Source organism: Hemiscyllium ocellatum, chromosome 7 (genome assembly GCF_020745735.1).
Source record: "Hemiscyllium ocellatum isolate sHemOce1 chromosome 7, sHemOce1.pat.X.cur, whole genome shotgun sequence".
NCBI classification, from domain to species: Eukaryota; Metazoa; Chordata; class Chondrichthyes; order Orectolobiformes; family Hemiscylliidae; genus Hemiscyllium; species Hemiscyllium ocellatum.
In genome coordinates this window covers 93,467,204-93,482,239 of record NC_083407.1, presented here as the reverse complement: position 1 = coordinate 93,482,239, position 15,036 = coordinate 93,467,204, and the positions used below count along the sequence as shown (strand labels likewise).

Sequence of the window (15,036 nt, the reverse complement as noted above, 5' to 3'; positions counted from 1 at the left end):
GGCTACACTATGTGTGGGAATGGGGTGTAGTCACTCACCGCTGGCGATGAATCAAGTCACATGATAAATATTTAGCACCTGGCTGTAACATGCTGGGTGGAGGGGAAGTGACAAAATAAGAATGTCACAAATTTAACAAGTATTACAGAGAAAACTTTGAAGTGTGGAGAGGTGACTTTCAACCTTAATGGGAGCATTAAATTAGCAGAATTGGACCAGTTCGCCATGATACATCACAATCCCCTTTCCCTCACTCTCACTGCTGTGCCCAATTCTCCAACTATCAAAGGTAAATGCTATTTGCAATCTGTGGACTACCACAAGCAGAACTGTACCTTGGCAAAACAAAGATTAACCTGTAACACTGGTTTTCTTTAAAAATATGTTGAGAGAGAAGGCAAAAATAGATTAGAGGACACACAAATGCAATAATATAAAATGCACTAAAAGCACTCAATATGCTACATGCATATATTTCTGTGAGGCAAGACAACTACTATAGCTATTTTCATTGAATTGCAGCAGCCTATGGATACAGTACAGAGATCATTCAGGATGTCATATCCATGCTGTCTCAGTGCAAGAGTAACTCATACTAAGTCCCATTTGTAAATCCTTTCAGTGTGTGCAGAAAATTGGCTCCCAGTTAAGCAAAGTCTTGATTTTAGAATTCTCTTCCTTGAGTTCAATACCTCACTCCTCTAGAGTCACTTCCAGCCACTCCACCCTCTGAGATCCCTAAACTCCTTTAATTCTCACCCTTTCAGCATATCAGATTTTAATCAGGTTTTAATCTGCAAATTACTGCAGATGCTGGAATGTGTGCTGAAAACAACAAATGCTGGTGATCACAATAGGGGCAGCGTGATAGCTCAGTGGTTTGGACTGCTGCCTCACAGCACCAGGGACCCACATTTGATTCCAGCCTCAGGCGACTGTTTGTGTGGGTTTCCTCTCACTGTCCAAAGATGTGCAGGTTAGGTGAGTTGGCCATACTAAATTGCCCATATGTTCAGGGATGTGTGGATTAGGTCAGGGGGAAATGTAGAGTAGTAGATAGGGGAATGTGTCTGGGTTGAAAGACCCACTCTTTAGTGCGTCCACGTGGACTTGTTGGGCCAAAAGATCAGTTTCCGCACTGTAGGGACTCTATGATTCACAGCGAGTCAGACAGCATCCATGGAGACACTGCAAGCTAACATTTTGTGGCTAGATGACTCTTCATCAGAGCTGAAGTGGTGTGGAAGGAGACAGCATTTATACTATACTTGGGGTGTAGGTGACTGACGGTAGTGGGATGTAGCGTGTTGGCAGAGGAAAGATGTTGATTTTAATCACCGAGTCATTGATGACCGTACCTCTACGCTATCTAAGCTGTGGAACCCTTCTCCAATACTCTCCATCTCTATTTCTCTCACCCTCCTTTTCACCTTAGTAAAACAAAACTACCTAGTTGACAAAGCCCTGTATCGTAATATCCCCTTAAGCATTTCAGTGTGACTGTTTATTTGAAAATGCTTGTGCATGAGTCCACGAAGATGTTTTACTACTTTAACAGCTAGATTAATGTCAGTTGTTGTTATGAGCAACAGAACCCATTGTCTTTAAGTCCATACGTCTGTGGAAGCATCATTGCTTTTAATAATGCATTTGTTGATGATTGCTCGATGATGGAAGAGATCGGGACCAGAGTGCCACCTTCGCTGCCCATGATAGAAAATCACAAAGTAAATGGGCAAATGGAATCGAGCCGTCAAACAAGAACAAGCTCAGAGCATGCCAGGAGCCCAGACTAAAATCTCCAAATTTCAAAATTTGCTGTTGGAAAGTTTCCAGGTGGAAAGTAATGTCAAAAACAAGCCAGTCAGTTTGTGAAAAGAACACCATGTGTGGTTTATCATTTCTTTGAGAAGACACGGTTAAGATAATTAAGCGGAATGTGTTTTGACTGCAATGATACGTGTTGTTCTTATTATTATGAAATAGAGCAACATAACAGTCTATATCTTAACCACATCTCACCAAAGGCTTATTGGAATCAAAGTATTGCATGTAAGAACACAGGAAAAAGAACAAAAGAAGAAATTATTCTGCCTCGATAGACTCAGGGTACCTCATTTTCATTAAGCTAGTGAGTTGTGAACTCTCACGAATAGCTCACGGGTGAACACAATCAGAAGTTGGGGCAACCATATGCCAGCAGCTAACTTTTTTCTTTTAACAGAGCATTTGTACCTGATGCGGTAAAACTTCGCTTCCATAACATAAGAATGAGATATGGGTATCATAATGCTGAAAGACTCAAGAGATCTTTATTACAGTTACTGGTATCAACATATTTATTGAATCACAGGCCCTACTGTGACTTGGCTGGTGTTTGGCAATTTGGTCATAAAATGTAACCCTCTTCCCTCAGTATGTCATGCTTCAAATGGCCCCTATGAGATGGAGAATGAGCCCTTTGTACCATCAAGTCATAAGCCATAATACATTGATCATAACATGAGCATGTTTCTTTGAGGTATTTTGCTTATTAGGCATGAGACACAACACAACAGTGCGTGAATTTAAAAAAAATAATTTATTGGATATGAATGTTGCTGACATTTATCACCAATTCCTAGTTACCCTCGAGAAGCTGATGGTAAGCCACCTCTTGAACCACTGCAGTCAATGTGGTCTGGTCATTCACAACAAGAGAGTTCCAGGATTTTGACCCAACAATAACAAAGGAATGATAATATAGTTCTAAGTTAGTATGGTGAATGACTTGCAGGAGGTGTTCTCAACTGTTGTCCTTCTAACTGGTAAAAGTTATGAGTTTGGAAGGTATTGTTGGAGGAGTCTTGGTTATTTTCTGTAGTGCAGGTTACATATAGCATACAGTGGTCAGTGGTGGAAAAGTGAACATTTAATGTGATGAATTGATACCAATTAAATGGGCTGCTTTGTCCAACGTCTTCCCCATCTACTAAGGTGTTGTTGAAGCTGCACTCATCCAGACATTAGGAGAGTATTCAATCACACTCCTGACTTGTACCTTGTAGACTGTGGACAGCCTTGCTGATTCAAGATATGAAGTTTCTATTGGACATTTTGACCCGGTCTTGTCATCACGGGCATTCATAGGACTAGTTTCAATTAAGTTTCTGGTTAGTAGTTATCCCAAAGATTCTGATAGTGGGCGATTTACCAAAGGTGATACCATGAAAGGAAGGTGATTAAATTCTCTCCAGTCTGAGATGGTCATTGCCTGGCACTTGCATGGTGTCAATGATACTTGCTATTTATCGGCCCAAACCTGAATTTGTCCAGGCCTTGCTGCATATGCTCAAACACTGCTATATTAACTAAAGAATCACAAAAGGTGCTGGTACATGGTACAGTCGTAAGTGAAAATTTCCACTTCTGATGTTATGATGGAGGCAAGGTTATTGATGGAGCAGCTGAAGACGGTTGGGCCTAGAACACTGAGGAGATCATTCAGCGATGTCCTTGGGTGGAGATAACTGGCCTGCAACAGTCACTCCACTTTCCTTTGTGTTAGGTATAACTTCAACCAGTAGAGAGGTTATCCCGATTTCTATTCATTTCAGTTTTGTTGGGATGTTTTGCTGCCACATTCAGTGAAATGTTGCCTTGATATCAAGAGCAATTGCCTTTACCTTTCCTTTTGAATTTAGCTCTTTTGCCTATATTTGGAGCAAGATGGAAATGAGGTTAGAATCTGATTGTCCACGCCAGAGCTCAGGCAGAAAATCAACCATGACAGCACTGAATAGTGAAACTGGCTCAATGGGCTACATGATCTGATCCCACTTCTACTTTCCCTATTCTTATATTCTTCTGTTAATCATCTTTTAAACAGTTCTAGGATATGTCCTTCAGTTCAAGTATCAGGGTAGAAATTTATACAATTGTTAGCAGCAAACTCCAGCTCTCCATTATTTCCCTAGCTTGTGTGAGAGAGAGTCAGTTGATGTTCTTTGATTAGTTAAACGTTTTGAATGTGACTTTGTTCTGGGAGAAAGGTATATGTGACTCTTGTAAGAGCAAGTATGTTCACTGCTCTCACAGCTAAAATTTGTCTGATGCCTGTATTTACTAGACTGACTCATTGCGCACATGGTTCAGTCTATTGCAAAACAGTAGTCCTGAAAGGCGAGTCATATCCCTTCAGAAAAACAACTGCTCAATCTACGACAATGAAAGCTGTCAGAAACCAATATCCTTGGTTTCTGCAGTATCAAGTCTGTGATTCATGATTATTCATTCCCCGGTAACTCATACAGCTATTCTGATAGTAATGGAAATGTAGAATTTTGTAGAACACAACATAGTGATATTTATTCCCAATAGAAATAATACAATTCAACAACTAAGGCTTTGGTCTTGAGTTGGGAATGTATCCACACTGGATTCAGTTCCATGTGATTTATCCACTACTCATTACATTCTAGGAATGACAAGTGTAACTTAAGAAACGTTTTTTTTTGTTTATTACATTTTTTCTATCTATCTTGAACCAGTATGTTAACACCTGAAATGATGACAGTCAAATCAATTTCTGCTGGGCCTTGATAATCATTTTACTTGCAATCCTTGAGTTTTGCCTTTGAACAAGGAGAAAACACATTCAGAATACGTTCTTTCTTTACAACACTATAGGCTACGTCCCTTATGGAATATCAAAATGTCAAGGTGCAAATATGTGCCTTGTAAATGCAGAACGCACTCACTAAAATGCTTAATGGATGAAAAAGCGAAACAGTGAAATATGTCTAAAATGACATGTTGTCTATATTTTTTTGCCTTGTTTGATGTTTTGCTCACAATCAATTATTGAGCATAGTTGAGTGAGCTGGAAGTTGATCTATACTCAACCAGGTCATGCCACGCTTGAGCTAATTCCTAGAAGCATGCTACAAGACAGACTGTGAGTGACTCAATAGTTTCTTCCAATTCCCTTCTGGTGGGGGGAGTTTCCCAAACAGCCGAGAGTGAGGTGAATCAATGTGTGATGAATCCTGGACTGACTGTTTCCCTTTATGCTGGGAAAACTGTCATCAACCTACAGTTTTTATTATTCTATACTTTATACTTTCACAAGCATGCTGTAGAGTTGTGAGTGAGGGTGAAGCCAATTCTGACTGAGAGGAATCCAGCCGTCCCTGTAAGGTAAACTTATTTACTGTTACCTATGGAAGCACGCCCTAATTATTTCACTTCCCAAAGTACAGAAAGAGGAAGGAGGTGAGAAAAGAAGAACTGGAGAACTTGCAACAGCCTTGCAAAAGAAGGCAATTCAATGACCGATGACAGAAAGACACTGACACCAGTTTTCATATAATCCATCATAACTTCACTTAGCTCTGCAAGGTTATATCAAGAGATAATAAGGAGCTTCAAAGTTTTACGAGCCCTAATTTACTCCCACTGTCCTTATTTGTCCACTCCCACGTTACTGACCTCCAATAGTGGTGAGTGGGTTGTGGATATTCCTGTGGCCTTACATCCTGCTATTAGTTGTTGACTTAATCAACACAAGGTTTGCTTTTGTTGGCTCAGTGTGATCTTACTGCCTTGGAGATAATATTGATGATATAATACACTCTTGACCTGAAAAAAATGTAGTCCCATTTTCTCCTTGATGAATTACATTTGGACCTAATGACTGCTATCAATGTGTTATCCAGATTTTCTTTTGAAAATTGTGAGCTTTGCAACAAAAATGGTTTACAATTCACCCAAGGCTCAATGTATTCAAGTATTTTTAACCTCTCAGTTTTAATACCATCCTTTTGAATCATTTTTGCACCTTGTCCAATATTTCTGTATCCTTTTCATAACATAGAGTCCAAAATGTTCACAGTACACTCAATGGGATGGAACCAAGGTCCTATATATGATTAAAGTAATTTTTCTGCTTTAAAATTCTATTCCACTAGAAACAAGTTTCCCTATTTATGACCTTATAACAACCATTTTCTCTTTGCTTCTTGTCCATTTTCCCCATCGGGACAAAGTTAAAAATCACACAACACCAGGTTATATGCACTAGCTTCCAAATAAACCTGTCGGACTAGAACCTGGTGTTGTGTGATTGTTAACTTTGTCCACCCCAACACCGGCATCTCCAAATCATACCCTTTGGTAAGTATGGAAAGGTTTGGCCAGATGATTAGCAATCCGTTTGAACCCCATCAAGACCATTCTTTCTATGGTGAACAGGTGTGACAGTGGGAGTTGAGACCAGAGCTTCTGGGTTGGAGGAACAGTTACTACTTACAGAATGAGGTAAAAACAATGACTGCAGATGCTGGAAACCAGATTCTGGATTAGCGGTGCTGGAAGAGCACAGCAGTTCAGGCAGCATCCAAGGAGCAGCGAAATTGAGACGTTTCGGGTAAAAGCTATTCATTAGGAATAAAGGCAGAGAGCCTAAAGTGTGGAGAGATAAGCTAGAGGAGGGTGGGGGTGGGGAGAAATTAGCATAGAGTACAATAGGTGAGTGGGGGAGGGTATGAAGGTGATAGGTCAGGGAGGAGAGGGTGGAGTGGATAGGTTCAAAAGGAGATAGGCAGGTAGGACAAGTCCAGACAAGTCATGGGGACAGTGCTGAGATGGAAGTTTGGAACTAGGATGAGGTGGGGGAAGGGGAAATGAGGAAACTGTTGAAGTCCACATTGATGCCCTGGGGTTGAAGTGTTCCGAGGCGAAAGATGAGGCATTCTTCCTCCAGGCATCTGGTGGTGAGGGAGCGGCGGTGAAGGAGGCCCAGGACCTCCATGTCCTCGGCAGAGTGGGAGGGGGAGTTGAAATGTTGAACCACAAGGCGGTGTGGTTGACTGGTGCGGGTGTCCCGGAGATGTTCCCTAAAGCGCTCTGCTAGGAGGCTCCCAGTCTCCCCAATGGAGAGGAGACCGCATCGAGAGCAACAGATACAATAAATGATATTAGTGGATGTGCAGGTAAAACTTTGATGAATGTGGAAGGCTCCTTTAGGTCCTTGGAGAGAGGTAAGGGGGGAGGTGAGGGCACAGGTTTTACAGTTCCTGTGGTGGCAGGGGAAGGTGCCAGGATGGGAGGGTGGGTCATAGGGGGGTGGGGACCTGACCAGGTAGTCACAGAGGGAACGGTCTTTGCGGAAGGCGGAAAGGGGTGGGGAGGGAAATATATCCCTGGTGGTGGGGTCTTTTTGGAGGTGGTGGAAATGTCAGTGGATGATTTGGTTTATGCGAAGGTTGGTAGGGTGGAAGGTGAGCACTAGGAGCGTTCTGTCCTTGTTACGGTTGGAGGGGTGGAGTCTGAGGGCGGAGGTGCGAGATGTGGATGAGATGTGTTGGAGGGCATCTTTAACCACGTGGGAAGGGAAATTGCGGTCTCTAAAGAAGGAGCCATCTGGTGTGTTCTGTGGTGGAACCGGTCCTCTTGGGAGCAGATACCGCAGAGGCAGAGGAATTGGGGAATACGGGATGACATTTTTGCAAGAGGTAGGGTGGGAAGAGGTGTAATCCAGGTAGCTGTGGGAGTCGGTGGCTTTGTAAAAAATGGCAGTGTCAAGTCGGTCATCATTAATGGAGATGGAGAGGTCCAGGAAGGGGAGGGAGGTGTCAGAGATGGTCAAGGTAAATTTAAGGTCAGAGTGGAATGTGTTGGTGAAGTTGATGAATTGCTTAATCTCCTCGCGGGAGCACGAGGTGGCGCCAATGCAGTCATCAATGTAGCGGAGGAAGAGGTGGGGAGTGGTGCCGGTGTAATTACGGAAGATGGACTGTTCTACGTAGCCAACAAAGAGACAGGCATAGCTGGGGCCCATACAGGTGCCCATGGCTACCCCTTTGGTCTGGAGGAAGTGGGAGGATTCAAAGGAGAAATTGTTAAGGGTGAGGATCAGTTCGGCCAAACGAATGAGAGTGTCGGTGGAAGAGTACTGTTGGGGACGTCTGGAGAGGAAAAAACGGAGGGCTTGAAGGCCCTGGTCATGGCAGATGGAGGTGTAGAGGGATTGGATATCCATGGTGAAGATGAGGTGTTGGGAGCCGGGGAAACGGAAGTCTTGGAGGAGGTGGAGGGCGTGGTTTCTCGAACGTATCTGGGGAGTTCCCAGTACCACAAGTCCTATAGACAATGTGTCAGTACTTCACCAACTGTCTATCCCATATTCAAAGTTTGTGCGAAGATTTGTAGCTCGGGTGTGCTCACTGTTGTGGCTCTGTTCGCCGAACTGGGAATTTATGTTGCAGACGTTTCGTCCCCTGTCTAGGTGACATCCTCAGTGCTTGGGAGCCTCCTGTGAAGTGCTTCTGTGATCTTTTCTCCGGCATTTATAGTGGTTTGAATCTGCCGCTTCCAGTTGTCAGTTCCAGCTGTCCGCTGCAGTGGTCGGTATATTGGGTCCAGGTTGATGCGCTTATTGATTGAATCTGTGGATGAGCGCCATGCCTCTAGGAATTCCCTGGCTGTTCTCTGTTTGGCTTGTCCTATAATAGTAGTGTTGTCCCAGTCAAACTCATGTTGCTTGTCATCTGCATGTGTGGCTACTAAGGATAGCTGGTCATGTCGTTTCATGGCTAGTTGGTGTTCATGGATGCGAATCGTTAACTGTCTTCCTGGTTGTCCTATGTAGTGTTTTGTGCAGTCCTTGCATGGGATTTTGTACACTACGTTGGTTTTGCTCATGCTGGGTATCGGGTCCTTTGTCCTGGTGAGTTGTTGTCTGAGTGTGGCTATTGGTTTGTGTGCTGTTATGAGTCCTAGTGGTCGTAGTAGTCTGGCTGTCAGTTCAGAAATGTTCTCAATGTATGGTAAAGTGGCTAGTCCTTTGAGTTGTGGCATGTCCTCATTCCGTTGTCTTTCCCTTAGGCATCTGTTGATGAAATTGCATTTTTGGTGAATACATTGTAGAGGTGTTCTTCTTCCTCTTTTTGCAGTTCCGGTGTGCTGCAGAACAACTTACCAGGACAAAGGACCCGATACCCAGCATGAGCAAAACCAACATAGTGTACAAAATCCCATGCAAAGACTGCACAAAACACTACATAGGACAAACAGGAAGACAGCTAACGATCCGCATCCATGAACACCAACTAGCCACGAAACGACACAACCAGCTATTTCTTAGTAGCCACACATGCAGATGACAAGCAACATGAGTTTGACTGGGACAATACTACTATTATAGGACAAGCCAAACAGAGAACAGCCAGGGAATTCCTAGAGGCATGGAACTCATCCACAGATTCAATCAATAAGCACATCGACCTGGACCCAATATACTGGCTACTGCAGCGGACAGCTGGAACTGACAACCGGAAGCGGCAGAGACAAACCATTATAAATGCAGGAGGAAACATCACAGAAGCACTTCACAGGAGGCTCCCAAGCACTGAGGATGTCACCTAGACAGGGGACGAAATGTCTGCAACATAGATTTCCAGCTCGGCGAACAGAACCACAACGTCTATTCCATATATGTAAGATCCTTTTGACTCTCTCTGTGCCCCAGATTTTTTTTAAAAAATTATGTCATGAGATGTGGATGTCACTGGCCAGGCTGCTGTTTAGATCACTGTTGCCCAAGAAACACATTTTTTTTATGCTTCCACCAAAATGGTGCTTGCATTCACATTTATTTGTCTGTTTCACAAATATGCTACAGGTTTGTTAATGTGTCCCTGTTCCAGAGTTTGTGCGTATCACCTATCATCTAAGGAGCAGGAGACTCAATATTTCAAGTATAAGCTCTTCATCATTTCTGATGAAGAACTTACGCCCGAAATATTGATTCTCCTGCTCCTCGGATGCTGCCTGACCTGCTGTGCTTTTCCAGCACTGCACTTTTCAACTGTGATCTCCAGCATCTGCAGTCCCCACTTTCTCCCTGTATCACCTGTCATCCCAATTTGGTGAAATCTGTGAATATTGAAATTGTACTTGATTCTATATAGTTTGGCATGTTCTCAAATTTTCTCATCATAGAATAAAGAAGAGCAAATTTTCCAACTGAACAGACTGTCCCTTGATTAAGCTAGGACCAGGTCAGTCGACCAAAACTAAATTGATGATAACATCTGAAGTAGCAGAAAGTCTGAAGCTAATAGGTGAACTTGTAAAGTGAATCAAAACATAAACAAGCTGAGAGGAACATTGCGAACAGTAACACTATTGTGTAAAGTATGATTAATAGTGGAAAGAATTCAATGAAAATACTTCCTTTACAGAATCGGGACAGTTCGACTAAAATGACAGATCGATGGAATAATATTTAAAAGGAATTAGAACTGAGGAGTAACACATGAATTAATGTTCTGATTTTTTTCACATCTAAAGGCAGCCTAGGCTGACTAGACTAGGCAGTCTAGTCCATTACAAGCAAAAAGTCAAGTGGAACTAAAGGATTGTGTCCATTTGAAAACTGCAAATGTCAACAGCTTTACAATCACTCATTTTGATTTAAGAAGCAAATCCTATTTTTAGATTTTTTAATATATATATGTATATATATATAAAATTCTTCATAAAGCTTTCAATAATTTAAATTAATGAACAATTAATGTCTCTCTCATCAACCATAAAGACAACCAATTACCTACACAGAACTCTCAATCAAACTGCCCCTTATTCAAAGTCAGTCAGAAAGATGATAAACACAGGCTGTGTAAAAAATAGAAACCTGAAATTGGTTGAGTTGTTAGAACTGGTATTGAGTATGAAGGGTGGATTATCCATGGAAAAGTTCACTCCAAAGATTTCTAGCCTGCTACAGATAACTTGGAAGTCCATGACACAATCAGGGCAAAATAATGATCTATTTCTCAACATGCCTGAACTCAGCACTAGCTAACTCAATATGGAATGGCCCAAGAATGGAGTCCTTCTGTTCATGACCTGTGGGTTCCTTCTCCTGACTGAGTTTCCCAGTTTACAAACAGATCATTGTAAGAAAGCTACAACTCTTAAGTTGTGTGGACTTTCTAGGATGTACTTCAGGCTCTGCACAAACTATGTCAGAAAGCAACTAGTCAAAACATTAATATTGGTTCAAGCAAATCAATGAATATGCCCCAATGCAGTAATTTAATGTGGGACAGAGGCATCTTAAAAGCAACATAATTTAACAAAGATAGTCTAAGCACAGACAATAATTGCTAGGGAGCATGGGTGGATTTTGGCAGGACTTTGGTATGTACTGTGTATCTTAATGCTGATTCTGTCTCCAACATTGATTTTTGAAAGACGTGAATGTATTTCAAAGAGTCTTATGTATATAGGAACTGCAGAATATTGTCCACACTCCCATGAGTGAACTTTAACATCTTTATTAACATAGCTATTTTCAGAGCATGAGAGGCTATACACCTGAAGCCTTACAGACACAGGCTCCAGTTCCATTTGACATAACACCTTCAGCACTTGATCAGACGCTGTCCTTGGAGTAAAAGACATAATTAGCCTTTTAGTTCACAGCAATTTGTAGTTTTTGGATGACATTGAAAAAAGTGTCTGCTTTGTGGATTATTTTCTCAATGGTATGGCAATCCTTCAAAGAGTTTTATGGGTATAACTCTTTGATAAGATAGTAAGGGTTAGAACAATCCATTTATAAGATGATTAAAAACAAGAGCTCATTAGTGTTTTGGGACGTGTCATGTTGAGACAGACAATGTGATGGAGGTGAAGTTGAGTGATTATTGTGAGGGAGGATTGGGAGCTGGAGCTCAATTTAGTCTGAGTTTAGGCTGAACAAGCATGGGTACTGATGGGAGATATCATAGAATCCCTACAGTGTGGAAGCATGCCATTCAGCCCATCAAGTCCACACCGAATCTCCGAAGAGCATCCCACCTCCCCCCCCATCCTATATCTGTAAACTGTAAAGCATGGCTAATCCACCTAGCTTGCACGTCCCTGGACACTATGGGCAATTTAGCATGGCCATTGCACCTAATCTGCACATCTTTGGTGGAAACCGGAGTATCCAAAGGAAACCTATGCAGACAGAGAGAGAATATGCAAAGTCTACACAGTCACCTGAGAGTAGAATCAAACTCAGATCCCTGACGCTGCCTTGATTGGTGGAAGGCAAAGACACACGGATTTAACAAAACAAAGAACTGCAGATTCTGGAGATTTGAAATCAAATCTGGAATTTTTGATGAAAGTAAGCAGGGTCTGGCAGCATCTGCAGATAGAAAGCAAAGTTAATGTTTCAAGTCTAGCGTCTTTTCATCAGAATTTGGATATTTGTGGGTGTCAGAAGGCATAACTTGGGTACTGCTCACATTAATCTGGCAAAGATTTCAGGTCTTAATGCCAGATAGTTAACTGAAGTTAATGCCAACAGCCTTGGCTTCGATGGAGGAACCATTGGCCAATTGCAAAATATAAAATCTGAATCTGCCATTCTGACTCAGGCTGATGAAAGGGAGCATGGAAATGGTTAAGACAACTGGAGTGGACCATAGGTGACAAAAGGTCAACGATAAAGAGAACTTTAATTGAGTGTGGTGGAAAATTAAATAATTTAAACAAAATTTGAACATAGCAGTTTGCCAGTTCAGTACATAGATTAATTCAATATAGAGTTATTTGGACAGACTCCAAAATTGATTAAGGCAATGCAGCCTTTAACATCCCTGTCATTAACCTCTTGGTCATTAACATCCCTGTCATTAACCTCATTAACCTCAAAATTAACCTATTTTGATTTGTTGCCCTGAAATGGGTGATCAAGTGCTGGTGGAAGATGAGAGGGAGACTCACGAGTTCATCCAAAGAGGGATTTTTGAACATCTGCAGGATCCTAATTGAAAATGGAGGTCATGGCCTAGTGGTATTTTCACTAGACTTTAATATGGAGACCCAGCTAATGATCGGGGGGGACCTCGGTTTGAATCCTGTCACAGCAGAGGGTGGAACATGAATCCAAGGAAACTCTGAAATTAGGAGTCTAATGATGACCGCAAAGCCTGAGACTGTCAGTAAAATCTACCTGCCCTTCAGACTAGGAAAATTGCCATCCTTACTTGGTCTGGCCTACAAGGGACTCCTGACCAACAGCAACGGGGTTGACTCTTAACCACCCTCTGGGCAATTAGGGATGAGGAATAAATGCTGGCCTAGCCAGTGACTCCCACATCCCCCGAATGAATAAAACTAAATTGGAGTGTATATTTTCCTTTCCTTTGTATCGGTTCAGGAAGTAAAATCTCCATAAATCTCCCAGGACTGATATGGTCTCTGCTTGTTTGTATTTGGCATATAGAAATCTAATCAGCTGTTCTAAAAGGGACCATGTACTGCAAGTTACTCAGCAAAATGGGGAGAGAAAGATTTGGGGCATGGTTTTGCAGATCAGAGGATATAGTAGTGTCCTGGTCTTTCCACAGTGTTTGACCCTACATAACCCTTCCCAGGGCTCCCCAAAGTTTAAACGTAGCTGGATCGGTTGTGGTCTCCAAGATATTATTCAAAAATAAATGGGAACTCTTAAAAATGTATCAATACACTGGGAAAGTAAAAACTAACTGAAGATAATAAATTAGATGAGTAGAAATATTATATTTTCTTAACTTAATCACTTAGTACTATCATTGTGTAGAGCCAGCTATTAATTAAATTAGGAGTCTAATGATGATCGCAAAGCATGAGACCATCAGTAAAATCTACCTGCCCTTCGGACTAGGAAAATTGCCATCCTTACTTAGTGTTAGGTGAAGGGGTAAATGTAGGGGAATGGGTCTGGGTGGGTTGCTCTTCGGAGGGTCAGTGTGGACTTGTTGGGCCGAAGGGCCTCTTTCCACAATGTAAGTAATGTAATCTAAATGGATTTGTCTGAATTGCTCACCAAAGAAGATCAACTTATACGTAATAAAATGACCATTGCTATCTGGTTAGAGTGTATTTGGTGCCAGAACAGTTTGTATATCCCTTGTAGCATGAGCCATAATTTAGAACATTCTCTTCTGTTATTTTAGGATTTGCATGTAACTTACTCATCTGCTGTGCAAAGGAACTGGACCCGTTGTGAAAATGCCACAGGAGAGACAACAAGAAAAAGAGGAGGATGGATGTACTGCTTGTAACAAGGTCAGCCAGATGGATCTCATATAATATGAGTCGCCTGATTGGGGCTGTTAATCTGTTCCAATCATGGACTCCTAGCCGACAGAGATAAACAGGAGTGTCAGAGGTTCTGTTCATTCTGAGAGTTGCCTCAGAGGATGCTGGGCCAGTGTCAAGTACAGTGCACATGTAAGAGTGACTTGGTGATGGGATACTGGCCTCTGTGGAGTTATTTCACATTCCTTTTTTGAAACTCCCTGTAAATCCTTCCTCTTGGACCAAACTGGGGCCTAATATCACGTTGTCTGTAGATGCGAGGTAACAGTGTTGAGCAAGAACCAAGGATCAGAGGAGTGTGGTGTGGGAGGTTGGAAAGTCAGGCCCATTGGAGGTCATATTGTCTTTTTCCTTTGTATCTGTCCAGTAAATAAAGTTTTCACGAACTGCATTCTTATCAGGAGCTGGTCATCCAGGAATTTGCTAAAAAATGAAGAAAGACTTTGGGCAGAACCCTCTCTTCTGGTGCTAAGCATCAAGTCAGGCCTGAAATGTAGAAGTGATTTAGGCTCGTGGACAGAGCAGATTTTCCCATGTGACTACAGTCGGTTCTGCTATAACACAGATTTCTTCAATGCGAATTGGCTTTCACACAATTGAAGAATTTAGACTGTTATTTGTAGAATGTGAACTTTCCTTAAGTGTATTGCCTATAACACAATTCTGGCCCCATTGGTTTATTTGGTGCTGCTATTACGTGATTTTCTTAAAATATGGGATCACACAGGAATGGAACTACCACATTTTTTAGAACAGACTGTATGCTCTTCTCAACGCATTACATATGCACGTGCATACGAAGCTCCAAACTCTATAGGCAGGAGAACAAATCCCCTCACTTTATCCCCAGCAGGATCGCTGCACTCTAAATTTTGGAAAGGCACCCAAACAGCAATTCATATCCGAAATGTG

General features: G+C 42.0%; 1 long non-coding RNA gene across 2 annotated transcripts in view; it reads left to right on the top strand.

Annotated features, from left to right (window-relative positions):
• Positions 1–15,036, top strand: part of LOC132817215 (uncharacterized) — a 54,212-nt gene that overhangs the window by 24,431 nt on the left and 14,745 nt on the right. For both annotated transcript variants that reach the window (XR_009644861.1, XR_009644860.1), the window contains one exon: positions 13,980–14,091. This is a non-coding gene — a long non-coding RNA (uncharacterized LOC132817215). The remainder of the gene's footprint in view (positions 1–13,979; positions 14,092–15,036) is intronic.